General features: G+C 33.6%; 1 protein-coding gene across 6 annotated transcripts in view; it reads left to right on the top strand.

Moving 5' to 3' along the window:
• Nucleotides 1-12736: 12736 nt before the first annotated feature.
• The window catches only part of LOC123006447 (lachesin-like), a 46261-nt gene continuing 40601 nt past the window's right edge, over nt 12737-18396 (top strand). For 3 of the 6 annotated variants that reach the window (XM_044400936.1, XM_044400934.1, XM_044400930.1), the window contains exon 1: nt 12737-12862. The gene's annotated coding sequence lies outside the window, so the exon portion shown is untranslated. Of the gene's footprint in view, nt 12895-18396 lie in introns of all 6 variants that reach the window. The other 3 variants (XM_044400935.1, XM_044400933.1, XM_044400932.1) reach the window with 1 other exon arrangement.

Genomic DNA, 18396 nt, shown 5'->3' with positions numbered 1-18396 from the left:
TTAGGTGTGCGAAGGCTTACCTGTCCCCTCCGCTTTGCCTTCAGAAACACTGACTGACCTATGGGTCCCATTTGGTATTGTTCCATTGTCTTCCATCATACCCATGTCAAACAAAATATTCCAAAGTTTCCCAAAAATGGGAACAGTCACAAATTTTGAAGAATAATGCTATAAAGTCAGTACTAAATTCTGACCTGACCTTGCTTCTTTATCTTGAAGATATAGGCAACTTGCTTTACTTTGCAGTATAACACGTTGAAGATGACTTAGTCTAAGACCCACCAAAATCTATCAAAACGATTTAAGTTTTAGGTTGTTGAAAAGATTTCAAAGTTAAATTAGTAACGACTTCAATTTTAAATTTTATAATATGATTTAGCTAAACTTTAAGTGCGAGTCTCGCATCTTAAGCAGGATATGGTAATGAAAAAATCGAACCAATAAGTTAAATGAAGAGTAAAAGTTATTCTTTTTAAAAGAAATTTTAAATTCAGTTGCACGAAAAATTTTCTTACTTCAAATTTGTGTTTTGCCACTTTGTTATCAATTAATTAAAGTATTGCGAAAGTCGAAAGTAATGTTTGAATCGATTGTAATTCGAGATACAATTGTCATAAATTAAAAAGGCATAGACGAGGAATTCCTTTAACCGCAGTGAAACGTTCTTGTAGTATTCAGAGAAATGTTTTCAACGCAACTAAATACCAAGTAAACTGTACAACTAATATTTGGAGAAGGTTTGAACCACTAAAAACCATTCTGTTAATTACTTTGTCTAAAATAAACGCATCCCAAATAAAAAGCATGCCTGTTTTTGAAGTGAAATGTGTTTTACCTATTTGTTTTTTTTTAACTAAACAGCGACGGTGTATTAACTAATTGATTTATTACTTTTGCATTCTAGATTATGTTATTACTTGCTTTAATTTTGGTTCAGCGTTTGTATTCGCTATTAAAATTATCTACACCTTTAAGAATATGGTTGAATGATATTACAAGAGTCTCGGGCATTGATGATATATGATTTATTTAAAGCAGATACTGTTATCGCATTATTATACTGAATGGAAGGTTTTTAGAATTCTGATATATATGTGGATGTCGAGATATAGATACCTCGAATATTGATTTTTAAGGCTATTTTTTATTCTGATTCACAACCATTAAAATTTTGGTTTATTATGTTAATAGCTAAATTGTGTACGTTTTATTAGCCATTCATTTATTAAACAGTGTTAGTGAATGTTTTTTATTACATTAGGAAGAAATTTTGACGTGAATAAATAATTAAAGCAATCTTTTATTGTGTGTACGGGGTGTAGCTTTAAAATAAGTGGAAAATGTTGTTTTTTGTGTAGATTGGGTAAAACAATTGGTCTCACCTTTCTTAATGAGACTGAGTGGAAATCATATGCAAATAGGTACAATTCTATAAGTGAGATCAAAGGACTACACGGAGCAAGGAACTCAGATAACTGAGCACAAAAGAGGGGAAATCGATTATTGTTAAAGACAAAGTGTCAATTCATTATTAAATTTACTCGTGGAAATAACGTACATTAGTGACCAAAACATTAAGTTCTGTTTTGTGTTGAAATATTAATGATCCACCTGGTATAGGGCGCGATCAATATTTTTTTTTTGAGAAAATGTTGAAGTCGAGCTTTGTTTCTTGTGTATATTTTCCAGGCGATCCGTTCTGTTAGTTTTCTTAGCCGTAGTGCCTTGAACCAGTTTGTAAAAAAATAATTACGACGACGAAAAGCTATAAATTTTGTCATTCCTTCAGCAAAAAAGGGTGTATATAGTATATAGAAAGACAAGAATGACAGGGTGCCCGGTTCGGTGGCACCCGTGAGTTGAATAGTAATGATGTTTCAGAACGGAACCTCCCAGAGCGTCGGTATCCCTGTTCGGGCGCTGGCTAGCATTTAACGGGTTGAATACGATACGCTACTGCTGGATTTCAGCATTCTGTTTGATAGTATAGCACGCAGGCCACATAATACCAGAAGCTTTCATCATGATCAGGAAGCCGGTCCGAAGCTCAGCAACCACGTAACACTGTGAATAAGGTGTCACGTTGTCGGCGAGTGCAGGATCAGAGGGCCGCAGGGCTGCCACGACGCCACCGTCCCAGCACGACATTTAAAGGTCGTCATGTCGCTGTATCGATAACATGGAAACATTACTTATTATAGCTACGTCAGCACTAATAGCCGCATTTATTAGCGTCACAGTAAACCCAGCAACAAAGAATAGTGCAAGATTCGGTTCATGGGATTTCGAGCATATTTACTGAAGGGCAGCATTACTCCTTCAATACTCGGACAAGGACAATCGAACTGAAATTGTTTGCCACCGTTACACATCACGAGCGCAGACGACCCATATTCTACTTTTCTCTTATAACTTCCACTTACCATTTTCACCAACTACGCAATTTTAAACAGATGTTTAACTGTTTACCTAAGAAATTATAAAAACTAAGCAATGTATCAAGTAACTACATATACAGGGCTGATAACACCTAAACTTACTTCTTTTTTTCAAAAAATAGATATTTAAGTAATAATATCCATTCTTGGCTTTCTTAATAAATGTGTCAAATTTTTTTAGCACATCCGGTGTTGCCGGAAATGCTACCAAATTTAGTTTTTCAAATGGAACACCTATGTTTTTTTTTTCACAATAATAATTGACATGAAAAATACTGTAAACCACTATTTATTACATTTTGCGTAACACAATGCAATCAAAAAACATCTTAAATCTTAGAATTGTATAAGAAAATTGGTCGCGTAGCCAGATTTTTAATTTTAAACGAAAGATGTGAATAAAAAAATGCTTGGATACAGTTTAATTGTTGGTTTGACAAATCTAATTTGTCAGTTGATAAGCTCTTATGGAAACTCTTGGATTTTCTTCCACTGATAACAAAACATTCAGATTTCTATTTTCTCAACCACAGGTTTTTTAGCTTGCGAACCTATTCGTCTCAGTTGTTTTTTAATTCGACAAGATTTACAACAATTTGGGTAAACTCTATTTGAGTTTTTTCTCTATACTGTCTTTCAGCTTCCGCTCTATTTTTATTTCACTTAAAAAACACTTCAGGCTGATCTACCAATTCGTCGTAATTAATATCATCCATTATTAAAGATCTCAATAAGATTTATTGACAAATTAGGCTTTGTCAAAGAAACAATTAACGGTATCCAAGCATATAGCTTTTTGCATGAATACCTTGACAGGTAAAATCCGCCTACGTTGCAAAATTTGCAATGAAATTCAAAAAATTAAATTGTTTTCTAAGTGCATTATGTAAAAGTAAAATGGAATAAATAGTGGTTTACCGTATTTTTTATGCCAGTTATTATTGTTTCTAGCAAAAAACATAGATGTTCCGTTTGAAAAACTAAATTTGGTAGCATTTCCGGCTACACCGAATTGCCAAAAAATTTGATGCATTTACTAAGAAAACGGGGAATGAATAGTATTATTTGAAAAATTAGTTTTTGAAAAAAAAAAGTAAGTTTAGTTGTTATTGGCTGGGGTGACCGAACACCTGTAGACATGTGAGTTTTATTTTTTTTATTTGTTAAAATCTATTTTTGTATAATTTGTTTTTGCTTACTTTTTTGTTTTATAAACCGTTGTTTTTTTCATTGTGTTAAATACTTTTGTAATAAAATTTTAATAATTATAAAAAACGATCTTTTCTTTTACTTTGTTTTTTTTACATTTGCGTTATTCTGAAAAAATTTTTTTCTTTCTACTAACAGTACGCATACTTTCCAAAGTTTTTTCAGTTAATATCTTTTTTTTTAAATCTGACACTGACATTAGTTTTAATAGTATCTACAAATCAATCTATATTATTATGTACTTACATTGTATTCTAAGGGGTTTTAAAATTTTTTATATTTTTTTAATCTAACACTGACATTAATTTTAATAGTATCTACACCTTTCCTAAATGTATCAGTTTAATATTGTGTATTTCAAAATCATCCTGTATATTTTAACACAAATTTTACAAAAGTAATTTTTTTGCATTTCTACATTATCATGACTTGTTTAGTGATCTTTATTGACTGAGGTTTTGTCAGAGCTATGAAAAACTTATTAAAACCTCCGAAGTGTTCACTATCTACATTGATCTACAAATGAGTGTTATTGTTTAGTTTTGATAAGATTTAGATTTTCTTTACAGAAACGTAAAACCGTAAGAAATGTGTAAAACCGCGAGTGGAATTTCATTCTGTTCTGCTGCGACTATCACAGGAAATAATAAATCTAATCACTATTTCAACAGAGCGCTTTAACTCTTTTGGTTGCGTTTGTGTAAATTGATTTGATTTCCGATTTTTATAGTAAGTATATTTTATCACTGAATTTTAGCCACCGTTTAGTAATGGTTGTGGATTCTGTTGGGACCGATTTGCTCGGCGATGATTTCACAACTGGTTAATAATTTAAAACCGTTCAATTTTGTCGTGTTCAACTAAATTAAAATTGTATCTTTGGTCAAAGTGTGGCACACTGTACTGCATATTTTAAATGGTAGGTTTGTCTTGTAAAGTTTTAATAAATAATAGTTTAAGTTAAATATTGATGTTCTTGGGAAATCGTTTTGAAGTGGCATTTACTATTGATTATTTCTTGTTTTCGGCGCTTACTAGCTCATGTAGGACAAAGTGCAATTATGCAGTCAGTGGCGTTTGTTAAACATTTCAATCAAGCGCCCTCGTGCAGGTATAAATTAAAATCACTTAGGTATTCATAGGGAAGGCGACGATAAACTCACTAACTTCTAGACGGAACCGTTACACCTCAGCCATTTTAACTGCACTGTGACGTCGCGGGATTAGAGTTGGTGCAAGGGGCAGATAGCTTCAGTTTCACTTATTACGAACATTATGACAATGGCTTATGTATTCAAGTTTACCTTTATTCCTCCCTCAAATTCCTCATCACGTCACGGCTTCATCGCCGAAGCCATCTTCACTTTTAAGATAAAGTGAACGCATTTGTTAATAGCCATAGAGTAGCTAAGTGATTTAACACAAAAAGAGATGTCACTTACGAATTTAAATATATTGTCCACGAATACGTTCTAGTTACGAGATTAAAAAACATCACTGACAGCGATCCGATTTAAAAATTGTCGGTTCAGTCTACAGAATTATAGCGAAATGTGAACTTGTAATTACAAAATGTTTTTTGTTGTACAACTGATGTGTTTTCAGGGCGCTTATGCTGTAAATAAATAATTATTTTATTAGTAAATACCGCGTAGTTAGTAAATGCTACACAATCGCATAAATTGTAAATTAAATATTTGCGAGTACTTTAAGCATTAAAGAGTCAAGAATTTTTTTGCACTTGTATGTACGTTTAACCCATAACTGAGAAATGAGAGAAAATTAATTTCTTAAAAATTTTAGTACTTAACAGGAGATTTAATAACGAGCAGAGTTGCATTGCCGATTCTCTGTCTTTGTATTGCTGTTTTATTTGAAAGTTTATTAATTTTGTTCTAGTCTAGGAAGGCAGGACCTTATTACTGCAAAACAGATAGAAAAAAACATAACTATATAACGTATCAAAAATGAAGTACAACTTTAGACTAGTCTGTTATTTTCTCTCTTTATTTATCTAACGACACTTGGTATTAAGGTAGGTATCTTTGTTTATCACTGTGCTTTTTGACGTTTTGTGTTGTTTTTGGTGTAGAACGCGGGTTTAGATTGCCTTATTGGTGTGGTTTTGTGTGTAATTACTACTCATCCATGGGTGAATTCTTGGTTTACGGTTGATATGTCACCTTATCTTATCAGTGATGGAATGAGAGCTTAATTATGTATTGCGACAAACGGTGTCAGCGTCTGTGGTAAGTCACGATTTCCATTACTGTGTGTATACAGTGGCGCGTTACACACTCGTGCTGCGGCAGAGAGACGGGCCGTCGGGACGTGCACTCGTGCCGATATGTGGATGTAGCTCCCTTGAAAATTCGAACAGTAGCGGCTGGTCAGGATCGACAACGCCTACACGTTCAAAGACGATAATAACGAGAGGTCTTTGCAAGATGCTGTATCGTAATAACAAAATGGACTCGTGCAAAATTGGCGGAAATGGCTGCCATAGTTTACCTACATAATTTAAGAAAACAACCAAAGAAATAATATTCACTCCATTCTAGTTGTGTTAAAATAGTAAATACAATTACTGCCTTAGCGCCGCAGATTGCATCAGAATAATAGGAATCTATGAAATAAGCCCACGCGAAAAATGCGCACAAGAAAAAATCCCATCGAAAAAAGCTCACACGGAAAAATACTCACACGGAAAAAAACCCACACAGAAATAAGCCCACATAGAAAAAAACGCACTGAGAAAAAATCCCACATGGAAACAACCCCACATAGAAAAAAACCCACAAAGAAATAAGCCCACTTAGAAAAAAACGCACAAAGAAAAAAGCCCACCCAGAAAAAAACACATATGAATAAAAGCTCAATCGTCAAAAAGCCCACGGGAAAAAAGCTCACAACGAAAAAACAATCTCTGCTGTCGTGGATGAATTTATAATCGATCAGATCCCAGGTGGATCTCAGGTGGATCTCTCACGACGCCTGTGGACAATATTTTTTTTAATAGTAAACATACTTTTAAAGTCAAAATTTAGTCATTTTTGACAACGTCAGTTCGCCACCAAATTTGGAACAAGCTCTGCGTCTTTTTCTTTTGCGGTTGTGACTCAATGTAACTAGTTTTCTTAACAAAGTAAGGCGCACAACTCCCAAATTTTACATTTTTTGTACTGTCACTACTAAAAACATCGTATTCAGGTAACTAACTTGATAATAACTAAAGAAAGTTTGGTGAAACTAGTGAAACTATTTTTTATTTAATAAATAAAGAAAAAAATATTGTTCATATAACTATGTCTGACGATTTATTTATCGTTGGTGAAACTGACAATACGTATTGTATAAAATTTTGTGTGTCCCTAAGCCGCCGTCCCCAGTTTTATAATGTTAAATAGCACACTATCTACTTTTTCTAAAAAATTTCATTACCCAAACATCTCAGAAACTATAGAATATATCTACTAAAAATAAAAATCAATTTAAAGTTGTTAACAGACTAAACTTCTGTAATTTTTTTTTAATTCTTATTGCTTGTCACCTCCGAGTCGCCACCCCGATCTGTTAAAGATTTAGAAAATTTTTGATATGGTACAAATTTTTTTTGGGCAATGTCAATTCAATTTTATTTGTTATTTTTTTTATTTAAGAAAATTATCAGTACGCTATTGAAACTTCTCACATCAAGGCGAGTTGTGAATTTAAAAAGATGCTGAAAAATAAGACTACTATCCTGTAAATTGAAAGGAAATGTTACTCGTATCTTTAAAGTAAAGGGGCACATAAAAAGAGTTTACTAACGAATAGAAACTAACGAGAAAACGTAATACCCATTTACATCAACCACCGTTTATAATGAGCTTCTTTCTCTGTGGGTTTTTTGTATGTAGGTTTTTTGGTAAGTGAGTATTTTTCTGTGTGAGCTTTTTTCTATGTGAGCTTTTTTCTATGTGAGTTTTTATCCTTGTGGGCTTTTTTCGGTGTGGGTTTCTTTCCATGTGGGATTTTTTCACTGTGCGTTTCTTTCCTTGTGAGTTTTTTTCCATGTGAGTTTTATTCGACGTGGGCTTTTTTCTTTGTGAGAATTATTTCATGTCAGCTTTTTTTCTGTGTGGTTTTTTTCTTGTGGGCATTTATGTTTGTGGGCTCTTTTTTGTGAACTTTCTTCCTGTGCGCATTTTTTGTTGGACTTTTTTCTGGTAACCGAATAATAGTCAGAGTCACAATTTCAATAAAACAAAAATGGCGATTTTTTTCTAGTTTTAAAATGTGTCAAATTTTAAAATTAAGTCACAAACGGAAACTTAAATTTTCGGGGTTTGTTAATTATTTTTCCAATTATCAATACACCAAAAAATTTATATTTATAATTTCATATGTCCAAATACGAATTTAAAATATCTAATAAAAAATGGTAGAGTTATCGATTTTTCAAGAGGAAGGTGCAAATCCAAAAAATTTTAAAAAGTCGAAATATTTCGACATTGGTTAAACCTCAGCTTAACCTTAGGTATAGGGAAATCTGATGCAAACTCTTTCAAAGTTACTTGAATAATTCAAACACGCATAAAAACATAGCTTTCTATTTAAAATAACGGTGTAACCGAAAGTGCCGTCACCTTGAAAATATTTTTGTTGAGCAGGACCTAACCGATAATGGTTATATACAAAATTTTAGATAAATATCAATACTTCTAATGTAGGGTTTAGCTGGAACAGCCTGTTAAAAGAGTTATTTACCGAAAATACTTTATGTTTTGAATTTTGTTACAAAAACTTTATTATTAATATTATTCATAAAATTATCACAATTTTTCCCTTTTAATATTGGTGAAAAGAATACAGAATTTCGTTCCAATTATTTTATAACAGGGAGGCTGTTTAATTTATATCAAAATATAACTAAGAGTTAAAGAAAACGTCAATTTGGTAAGATATTACCATAACCAATTTTTCTAATTAATGATTTTTAAGGTTGCGAGGCTTCTTTTTTGTGCTTGTTTTGTTATTATAAGGCTGATTTTAGAGAGAGATCGATTCGATATTTTATGTAAATAAAGCGAAGCGATGATTGTGTTATATTTTGACTTTGTTGTAAATACATTTAAATTATGAGATTGATTTAGGTGAAATAGTTTGAGAGTAGCCCTGGTGTGGTTGTTAGAAAATGTAAGTGAGAATTATTTACTGTCGTTAGTGGCTGTGTTATTGTTTTGTGTTGTTTTGGTCTGTTTGCTTTGAGGTGTGATCTCAGTTTGTAAATTTTGGGTTGTGAATTGCCTGGTGAGAAAGGAAGCGACCTGCACTAACTCATCAAATTCACGTATGTTTGTCGGTTAACCGTACGATTACTGCTCTCTTCAAAACGGTTTTTATGAGTATACATGGAATGGGGAATAAAATTGGTTTACGGCAAGAAAATTGTTATTTTTATGATAGGAAAAAATCGTTGGTAATTTATATGCATGTTTGCTGCATCGTGCGTCTACCGTCGCCGTTGCCGTCGGTGCGCTTCTCTGCTTTCACGCAGAATGCCAATCTTGAGTGTTGTAATAGTTGCTATAGAACATTTATGCCTCGCCTGGTTTCCGTGATCATAAAATATACCGTATTTCTTCTTTATATGATTACGCCTCCATAAAGGACTCGGTAACAAATTTATTTATAACAGTGTGTGCGGGGGGCAGAGAATAGTAAGGGATTAAATGTGGTCTGGCAGAGTGCGATAGAGGGCCGCTGAGTTATGGTGGCGAAGTGGTGGCCCGGTGACCCGGCACTAGGCAATCGTCTTTGATTGTTATTTGAGGAGACCTCCCTTTTCGGGTTTGCGCGTCACTCAATACTGCCACTGTTTAATAACTCGACCTGCAACCGACGACGAACACTCTACACAACCGTGCGAGTTCACTATATTACTTTTAAGCTATTCATCACGAGGTGTTAAGGACGTTTATCGTTGTTTCTGTTTCATCTTACGTTCATTACTCCAGCCTTAGTATATTAAGCATCTCTAGCAACCACATTGTTGCCCTGCCCCGTTTGCAGCCTGTCGCCCGCCTTCGCGTTAAACAATTTGCAACCGGAGTCGATAACATGGTCACATGCGTCCACACAACAATACTACAAAATACTCTCATTTTTGGTTAAGCGCCGAAAGCCTGCTTTTTCCGCCCGACTCTCACCTCAACGCTTCCGCGATTCCACTAATTTATGTACCCAAATTATACTCGTGCATCTTATTTTGTCAGAATAACCGAAATTATACTCCACTCAATCTTTATTTCATTTTACCCTCGCTGAAATGCATCCACTTTTATCGTGCCATGCAGATTAACTAAATCGATCAGAAAATAAGAGAACCAGAAACAAGAACGCTGCAACAATCGGCTGGTAATAATGAAATAATGAAGTTTTATGACGAGAAATAACTAATTAAATTCAAATCTGTCATACACACTAACTTCGTTTAATTAATTAGTTTACAAATATACTAGAACAGATTTGTTTTTTTTTGTCGTTAAAGTGAGACTTAAACATTTCATGTGAAGAAGAGTATCTAGATTAAAATGTTAGTGAGGATACTATTATAAAAGTATTTACTTTTAAATTACTGGAAACGTACGAATTCCATTCACTAACTTATTGTTTTCTTTTGAATTCCTCTTGAATTTATTATGTGGATTCTAGGTAATAATAAGTAACAAATTTTCAAATATGTATAACTGTTGATTTTAGGTATTTACAGATACCTCATAGGAAAAATGAACCAGTTATTTGCTGAGTACAAAAGTAACCACCAGTTAATTTAATTTTGCCATATAAAATTCAATAATTTTCGAGTAATTTATTGGGCTGATCTAATTTTCTTTCATCATTAACTCGTAGGAAGAGAAATTGTTGGACTCAAACTTTCGGTTGACTTATCGACGTGATTTTAGACGAAGCACAACCTTTTGTAAATATCTATTTTTAAATTTTTAACCTAATTATTTTAAAATCGAGTCATTGAAATCGAAATTTTCACTAATTGAATCAAACATTTTTCGATAAACTGGATTTACTTTATTGCTTTAATGGTCGGAAATTGGGGAAACTGTTAATAAATTAGCGAATAAGTAATTAACAATAACCTAAAACATTTTTAATCAAGTAATAATAAATGCTGTTTGGGAGAATATTTGGACGCTTAATTATAAATGGTACATATAAATTTTGATAACCGTAAGCAGATTACCATAATTACACCCGTTGGGTTGAGGTCACTTAAAATGATAATGTTAGAGAATATTTTTTGCCAAAGCAAATAATTTAATTTATTGTCTTATCACAACTAAAAGAAATTTTGTTTACGTTTTCACGTTTAGTTAACTAATAATTAATTAATAATAATTACAAATTAATACAATTTATTAAAATATTATTTTTTGTTATAAGCAAATGGGATGTAATAAAAGCAAAAATCTTTTAGTTATTATTAAATCTGTGATTTACTTTTAAAATTATATGAAATAGTGCAAGTTTCAAATTGTGAACCAGTTTATTGTTGTATTCTGATTGTTTTTAGAACAATAAAAGTAATCACTATTTTAACAAAGCTCAGCAAGAGGTTCAAGGTTGCTTTGAGAGAGATAGTCATTTTTATTACACGTTATTATTAAAAAGTTACTAAGCTAAGCGTGTGTGTTGAGCTGAAATTGATTATGTAACAGTTTAAAATGAGTGGTAATATGAGGGGCACTAGAAAAGTAATCTACCTAGCAACGAAACAAAAGACGTATAATTTTTTTCATAATTTTATTTTTCAATATAATCTCCCCCTACATTTTTCCTCCTTCCTTTTTTCTTGACTCTCAAAAAAATTGTCGTTGGCTGCTTTCAGGCCATCATCAGAGTAAAACCGACGTTTTCAAAAATTTTTCTTTAGTTATCGAAAGAGATAAAAGTTAGACGGAACCAAGCCCGGACTATACAGAGGGATGGTCTGTCTTAACGAAGCTACAAAATTGGCTTAATTTTAGCAGCCTTATACACGGTCGCATTGTGATGCAACAGAAACACTTCACAAAATAAGTCTTTTCTAGTGAATTGCTTTACGTAAATTTTTAACGTGTTTTCATATTTTCTTTTTTGGCAAACATTTAATGAGAAAGATGCTCCTGATGTCCCGAAAAAACACTTAGAGAATCGTCTTCGACGGATTCTCGTCTCCATCGTAATTGTTTCGGCCAAAATATTATTGTGTAATGTAATGCTGTATCATTCTTATAGACAGACAGCATTCATTCTCTCACGGATTGTTTTCGGTTAATGGCCCTCTTTTGTCAAAATTTTATGGCACTGCGTTACTCTAATTTTAAATTGCTCATTTTTATTGTTAATTTTCTTTATAAATTGGAAACCAATTATCACAATTAACTCAAATTTTGGAGGTAATGAATATATGGCACTACTTGATAAATTATGTTTGTGCATTTCAATTGTTTTTTTCATGGATAGGTAGATTTTTTTTCTAGTGGGCCTCGTAGCTCAAGTAATCAAAATAAAGTTTTGTTAGTAATGGGTGTAAGTTTAAATTTTTGTAATGTTAGGTGGTGATAGTGGTTGGAAATGCGTTTTGGTCGTGTCGAGACGTTTGCGGCTGGTATTGTCGAAGTTGTGCTGTTGGAGGCTTTCGAAGCGTGTGCTTATTAATTACCCTTTTGTCAGTGAACAGGCACTCGAGCCGAGATTTGTCAGATTGCTCCGTATGCAATCGTTGTGATCGTTGTAGGTCATCGACAACCGTGCCGTTCTCAACTGGTATAATGAAACTGTAACCACGACTTATAACTTTGTTTTCCATGTGGCCGAGCCCTGTGATCTGGACTCAAAACACAACGCTGTTGTGTGCTTTGATGAAATTGCATTCCTGTGCAGATTTCCGTAAGGGAGCATCCCTCCAGCCGCGTTCTGCAAGAGCAACAGTTACTTCACTCCTCGTCGCATTTGTTTCAGTGTTTGGGGGCGTGGTGAAACGCCGCTCCCACAGGCTCGATGCCCGGCTCGGTGGCGGTCGCGGGCTTTCGAGCAAAGGCACGCGGTGCACTTTCAGTATATGACCAGTGTTTGTGCTGCGAGCAACGGGACTTTTCGCCGGCAAACTCCGTCTCAGCGCAAACTTTCGCACAAACTTTCGACGGCTGCATATGCACGACTCGCATTCCTAGGTACGAAGTATTAAAATCTGACGCGTTTTACGGTAGGTTGGGAGTGTTTGTTTGGTTGTATTCGGAATCGAGTGGATTTGTATGTATCGTCACGCGTCAACAAGATAAAAGAGTGTGATTTCGAAACAATTATACGATTTCTTGGCGCGCCTGCCGTGATAACGGACTATTTGTTAGGTTTAAAGGCGACTATTACGAGGCATTTTATCTATTACGGTGAAGATAGCGCCGAGACATGAACTTTTCCAAAACTCGGCTCAGGATGAAAAATATTTTAATTATGCGGTAAAAAATTTGGCAAAAATTTGCGAGGAATCATCGTCTAAACTAATAATAAATCAACATTTTTATAGGCGGGTTCTTATTAAAAGCCATTAGTTTAAGGGTAGCGCGCGGTGGCGGCGCGAACGCGCCGCATACGATTGTTCACTTTATAAAAGCTTTATCTGTAGTAGGTTGCAAGTCGATCGTAAGTGTTCACACTTACTTTCGCAATACACAATCATTGAAACTTTGATGAGAAAGACTAGCGGGGTAGCGGTGCTTCGATGAAACATCATGAATGACAAATATCCTTTAATTCCCGGCTGATAGCGGGCGCTCTTTTATTTTTAAACGTGTTATTAAAACGTTTCCCTACAGGATGTGCTTCGTGCGCATAGCGGAATGTGGCCGGGCGTCGGGCCGTGCAATCAACACGCTCGTCCATCTTATCGCCAATAACGTATTCCTTTATACGGCTTACGGCATCGCTACTCTTCACTCGTTAAATTGATTTCTTGTATGCGCGCCGGCTTTCGGATGACGGCCGGTCGCGGTTTGCCAGACGAGGCTCACCCTTAACACTCGCCTACAGCATTAATTTGCCCTGCATGTTCTCTCTACTTCAAATAAACACATGGGCGCATCGATATTTACATGCACTCTGACACTAATTTTATTTAACTGTCGATGGATCGCTCTTAACACTGACACAGATTCATCACTTCCGGACCCTTCCGGAAGAATTTCGACACAATCGCGATCAAACCGAATAACACAAACGATTGCATCACATGGACAAACATTACCCTATTCAATCTCAAAATTCCAAGAAGAATCAATGAAACATAAAGATGCTGGATGCGCCGCGAAAATAATTTTTAAATTAAAAAATTAATTATGTTTTTAATTTTTGTGTAATCAAGTAGTGTTATTAAACATTATTAGAAAAAATATTGTTTAAATTGATTGTAGAGCTTATTAACAAATTTCAAATTATAAAAATTAACCGGCAAAAATAAGTTAAAATGGTGGATGCGCCGGGCGAATATAAAATTGAAGATATTATTTAATCTTATTATTTTATTATGTAACAGTTTTTAATTGCAGTTTAATAGTTTATTTTTTTGTAATTGGAGAAGTAAGTAAAAACGTATGAGCAGTAATATTAAATTTAAAAAAAAAAACTAATTTATTCAAACAAAGGAAAATTTGGATGCCAACATATGGTGTTTTGCTAAGTCGTACTTGTTTGGAAATTGTGTTTATATTAAATGTAATTTAGTCTAGAGAATAATAAAGATATAAATTAGTTATTAAATTTCTACTGATACAAAACTTAAATGCCTACTATTTTAATGTTAAACTGTGTGCAAACGTCGGATGTGTCAACAAAAACTTTTAATTGTAAATTGGTAGTTGTGACATTTTTTGCACATTCAACAATTAAAATATATTTATTTTGATGGTTTTTTTTACTTAATAGACAATAACGTTTTGAACATAATAGTTTTCAGGACTTACTGTGCATATAAATTAATTGGTGCATGTACAGTGGGGACTCAATTTTATTAAACATAATTTTATAGGTTAGAGCAGTAGTGTAAAGAGTTTTTATGTTGCGTTTTTTGCGATCTTTTAATTACATCTGCTTTAATTAATTAATGGTTTTAATTGTTTAGATTTTTATTAATTAAATTTATGTATCTGTTTATTGTTGGTTTTTATAACTGGACAATAGGATTTGTAATTGTGAAACGCATGTGGTGGATTAATGACATAAAATATATTGCAATTACTGAATTACATTACCGAAAAAAAAAATTCAATCGAAGAGTTAATGATTTATTTATTTAGAGTTGCATAATGAGACGCTAAAATATAAATAGTTTAGTTGACTAAGGATTGGATTAGTTGATGTGTACAAAAGAAACTACTATAAATTTTTCATTACGTTGAAGTTCAATCCAAACAATTTATTTACACGGTTGAATTTAGTTTTCAAGATTAGATATCTTATTACAACTTTGATATTGTAGATTACTAACCTTGCTAGTACACGAAGAACTCTAAATAGATTTTTTGTTAAAAAAACATAAGTTCATTTAACGCCAGATTTAGTTGAAATATAATGATATAAAAATTGATAAAACAATGAACGCCAGTTGGTTCATACGATTTTCGTTGGCCATCCAAGTAAGGTTGGAGACATCTGCGTGTGTGCTTAGTAACGGCGGGAAATAAGCTATTAGAGGAAACATGCGGTGGTTTAACGTTAAGAATAAGAGAGCTTTCAAAAAAGTTAGTAATACGAGGCACTGGCTGTGTGTTTAACTTGCCTACTAAATAAAATTTGTTAATTTGAATAAATTTTATTAGCATCTGACGAATTGTATCATTAGTAGAATATCATTTATGTCGATGTAAAAGTTTTCGTCGAGAGTTTGTTTGGCTTTGGTTATTTTGTTGAAAGTTGTACGTGTAGTAACCGTTGTTTTGTACCGAGCTTTATTTTGAGTAGAATAACATGCAGTAAAAGAAGGAATAAAAATGAGAGAATGATAGTGTAAGGCTGGAGTTGTATTTGAGAAGGACAAAAGACGTGTGCAATCATCTGCATGGATGCAATATTTCAGTTTTCTCAGGTTTGAGGTCAATTAATCATCGATGATATTAATCGCGTCTGGTATTGAAGATTTTCGAGGTCGCGGCTAGTTAAACTATGTGTTTTGTCTAGCATTCTGGTGCTAATGACGAAATGATTGACCGGGAGAGCGCCGGCCTGTCAGTGACAGCGATCATTTTCCGAGTGCTAATGAAGAGTTTTTTGACGGCGAATACAAACCCCATAGCTCATTGGCGCCGACGACTCATCTGATAGTACACATTATTGCTTATGACAGCTTCCGCACGGTCATTTATAAGCGCAAGGTCAATTAGATTTGCATGTCGCGGAGTCTGGCGATGTCGATGAGTCGATGCTTGATAGCTGCTGCTGGATGCGGATGGTGGATGGCGTTTGGCACCGCCCGACATGCAAATATCGGTCGCTATTGCTGCTAATTATTCTTCGGCAGTGCAAGTATTGACAGAGCAGCTGCTTGTTTTTATTGGCGTACCGATGGGATTGTAGCGGGCCGCGCAGTCACACCTTCTCCATGTTCCGCCGTTTACATTCCCTGCACGCCGCTCTGAAATTACAAATGGATGCCATTTAATTACATTGTCTTGGCAAGTAGTTATAAAAGTAACGGGCCGGGAGTTAGTTAGTAAACGAGCGAGCGCCTTTTGCAATCTGTAATCAGACTGATTTAGGAACGCGTCTAGAAGTACCCCTCTCGTTCATATTAAGAGACTGCGTGCTTTACTCGCACAGGCTTTCTACCTCTTTGGATGATGCCTCATTCCCACTTCGCCTTTTTGTTCTGGTTATGGAGCTCAATTTCACAGCACTACATTTTAAATTTGCCCAATGCACGATTTCATCCACATTTAAAGACTTATCGTCTACGCCTCAATTACAGGGGAATCACCAGATAATAGGCACCAAGACTTTAGCTTGCCAGAATTAGACACCATCTGCAGACGCACTGCACTGCGACCACGGATTATGTCGCTATGCTCCATAATACCAACAAACGAATCGCGGATTGAAGTGATATATCAGACTTACAAATCTTTAGGCGCTATTCTTAACCACTTTTTTATTTTTATTCCTACCAATATAAACTTACTTGAAATTACAGCCGCATAAAGATTATGATTACTAAAAATTTAGTAATATTTTATTATGCTGGGTTTATTTAATGAATGCAAAATTAAATCATAATTATTATCTCTAAAAATATTATTTTTTATTTTGTAATAAAAACAGTAATTGATAAAGTAATATATTTTTTCAATTAATATTGAATTCGAAAATATATATTAATTTTGTTGTAAAAATATATTATGTGTTTATTTAGGACAGAGTCAAATTACGACACGCGTTCCAATATTTTTAATACTTATTACGTTTACATATTAACAAAAATATTAACAAAATACTAATTCAACTTTTACATTTGTTTGTATGATGAGAGTTGATATACATTATATCGGGTGATTAAAAAATGTGTGGCATAATTTTATTCACGAATATCCCTCTACAAAAGAGGATAGTACGGTATTTATTGACCCACCTAAATAAAAAAGAAAAATTGCAGCTTTCCAAAAATCGGTATGAAAAAATGATTTTCAAAAAATATTTTTGTTATCGTTTATCCGATCATCAAACTTTGCATTTTAAGAGACTAAAAGACACTCTTTAATATGGTGTAAACGGAAGTCTTATAAAAGCTATGCATTTTCGGTGATAATGGTGCCTTTCCAGTTTTTGGGTCATAGCTTTTTTTTAATCCCATTAACCTCTATTTTTGGTACCAAAAATTGAAAGCCCAATTATTTTACCATAAAAAAGATATTCTTGTTTCATATCACCGAAATGTATCGTTCTCGAGTTATTTGGGTTTAAACTAACCTCTACACTGCTCTGGAAAATCAAATTTATGAATTTTGAGCGTACCGTCACCTTGGAAATAATTCACAAAGGATGACATCGCTGGCAATGCTATTACATTTAAGGTCAATTTTATTGAATTTACAGTAAAATTATTTTAAAATCATTTTAATAATACCGATTTTTGGAAAGCGTAATTTTTCTGTTTTTTTGAGGTACTCGTAGGTCAATAAATACTGTCCTATCTATTCTCATTCGTAAAGAGGTATTCGTGGTTAAAATTATGCTACTCATTTTTGAATCATCCTATATAATAACATTTTTGCCATTTAAGACATATGCAAATAATTTTTAGTACTAACCATCAGTGGAATAAACTTTAATTTGCTATTACATATGGTGAATATGTAACACCACAGGCTGCCTTACATGTGGTACGTTTTCAGGTGGAAGAAAAAACTGTTTTATTGTTTTAATCTTCGATTGTTGTTACCGGTTTTCTCTAAAACATAAGAGATTTAAGATACAACAGTTTTATATATGAAATAAGAAAGACATAAATCGAATAGTGAAATTAGGCTACGTTGGTTGAAATTTAGAGGGACATACACAATTTTTTTTGAATAGCTAGATGTTTCTTCTTATGCTTACTACGTCGATATCTGGTAATTTAAACTACATATTACTATTACTATTACTATTACTATTACTATTACTATTACTATTACTATTACTATTACTATTACTATTACTATTACTATTACTATTACTATTA

Source organism: Tribolium madens, unplaced genomic scaffold (genome assembly GCF_015345945.1).
Source record: "Tribolium madens isolate multiple individuals breed KSU strain unplaced genomic scaffold, Tmad_KSU_1.1 Scaffold_2;HRSCAF=44;Tcas5.2_LGX, whole genome shotgun sequence".
NCBI classification, from domain to species: Eukaryota; Metazoa; Arthropoda; class Insecta; order Coleoptera; family Tenebrionidae; genus Tribolium; species Tribolium madens.
The sequence above is the reverse complement of the archived record's forward strand: the minus strand, read 5'-3'. Positions and strand labels throughout refer to the sequence as shown.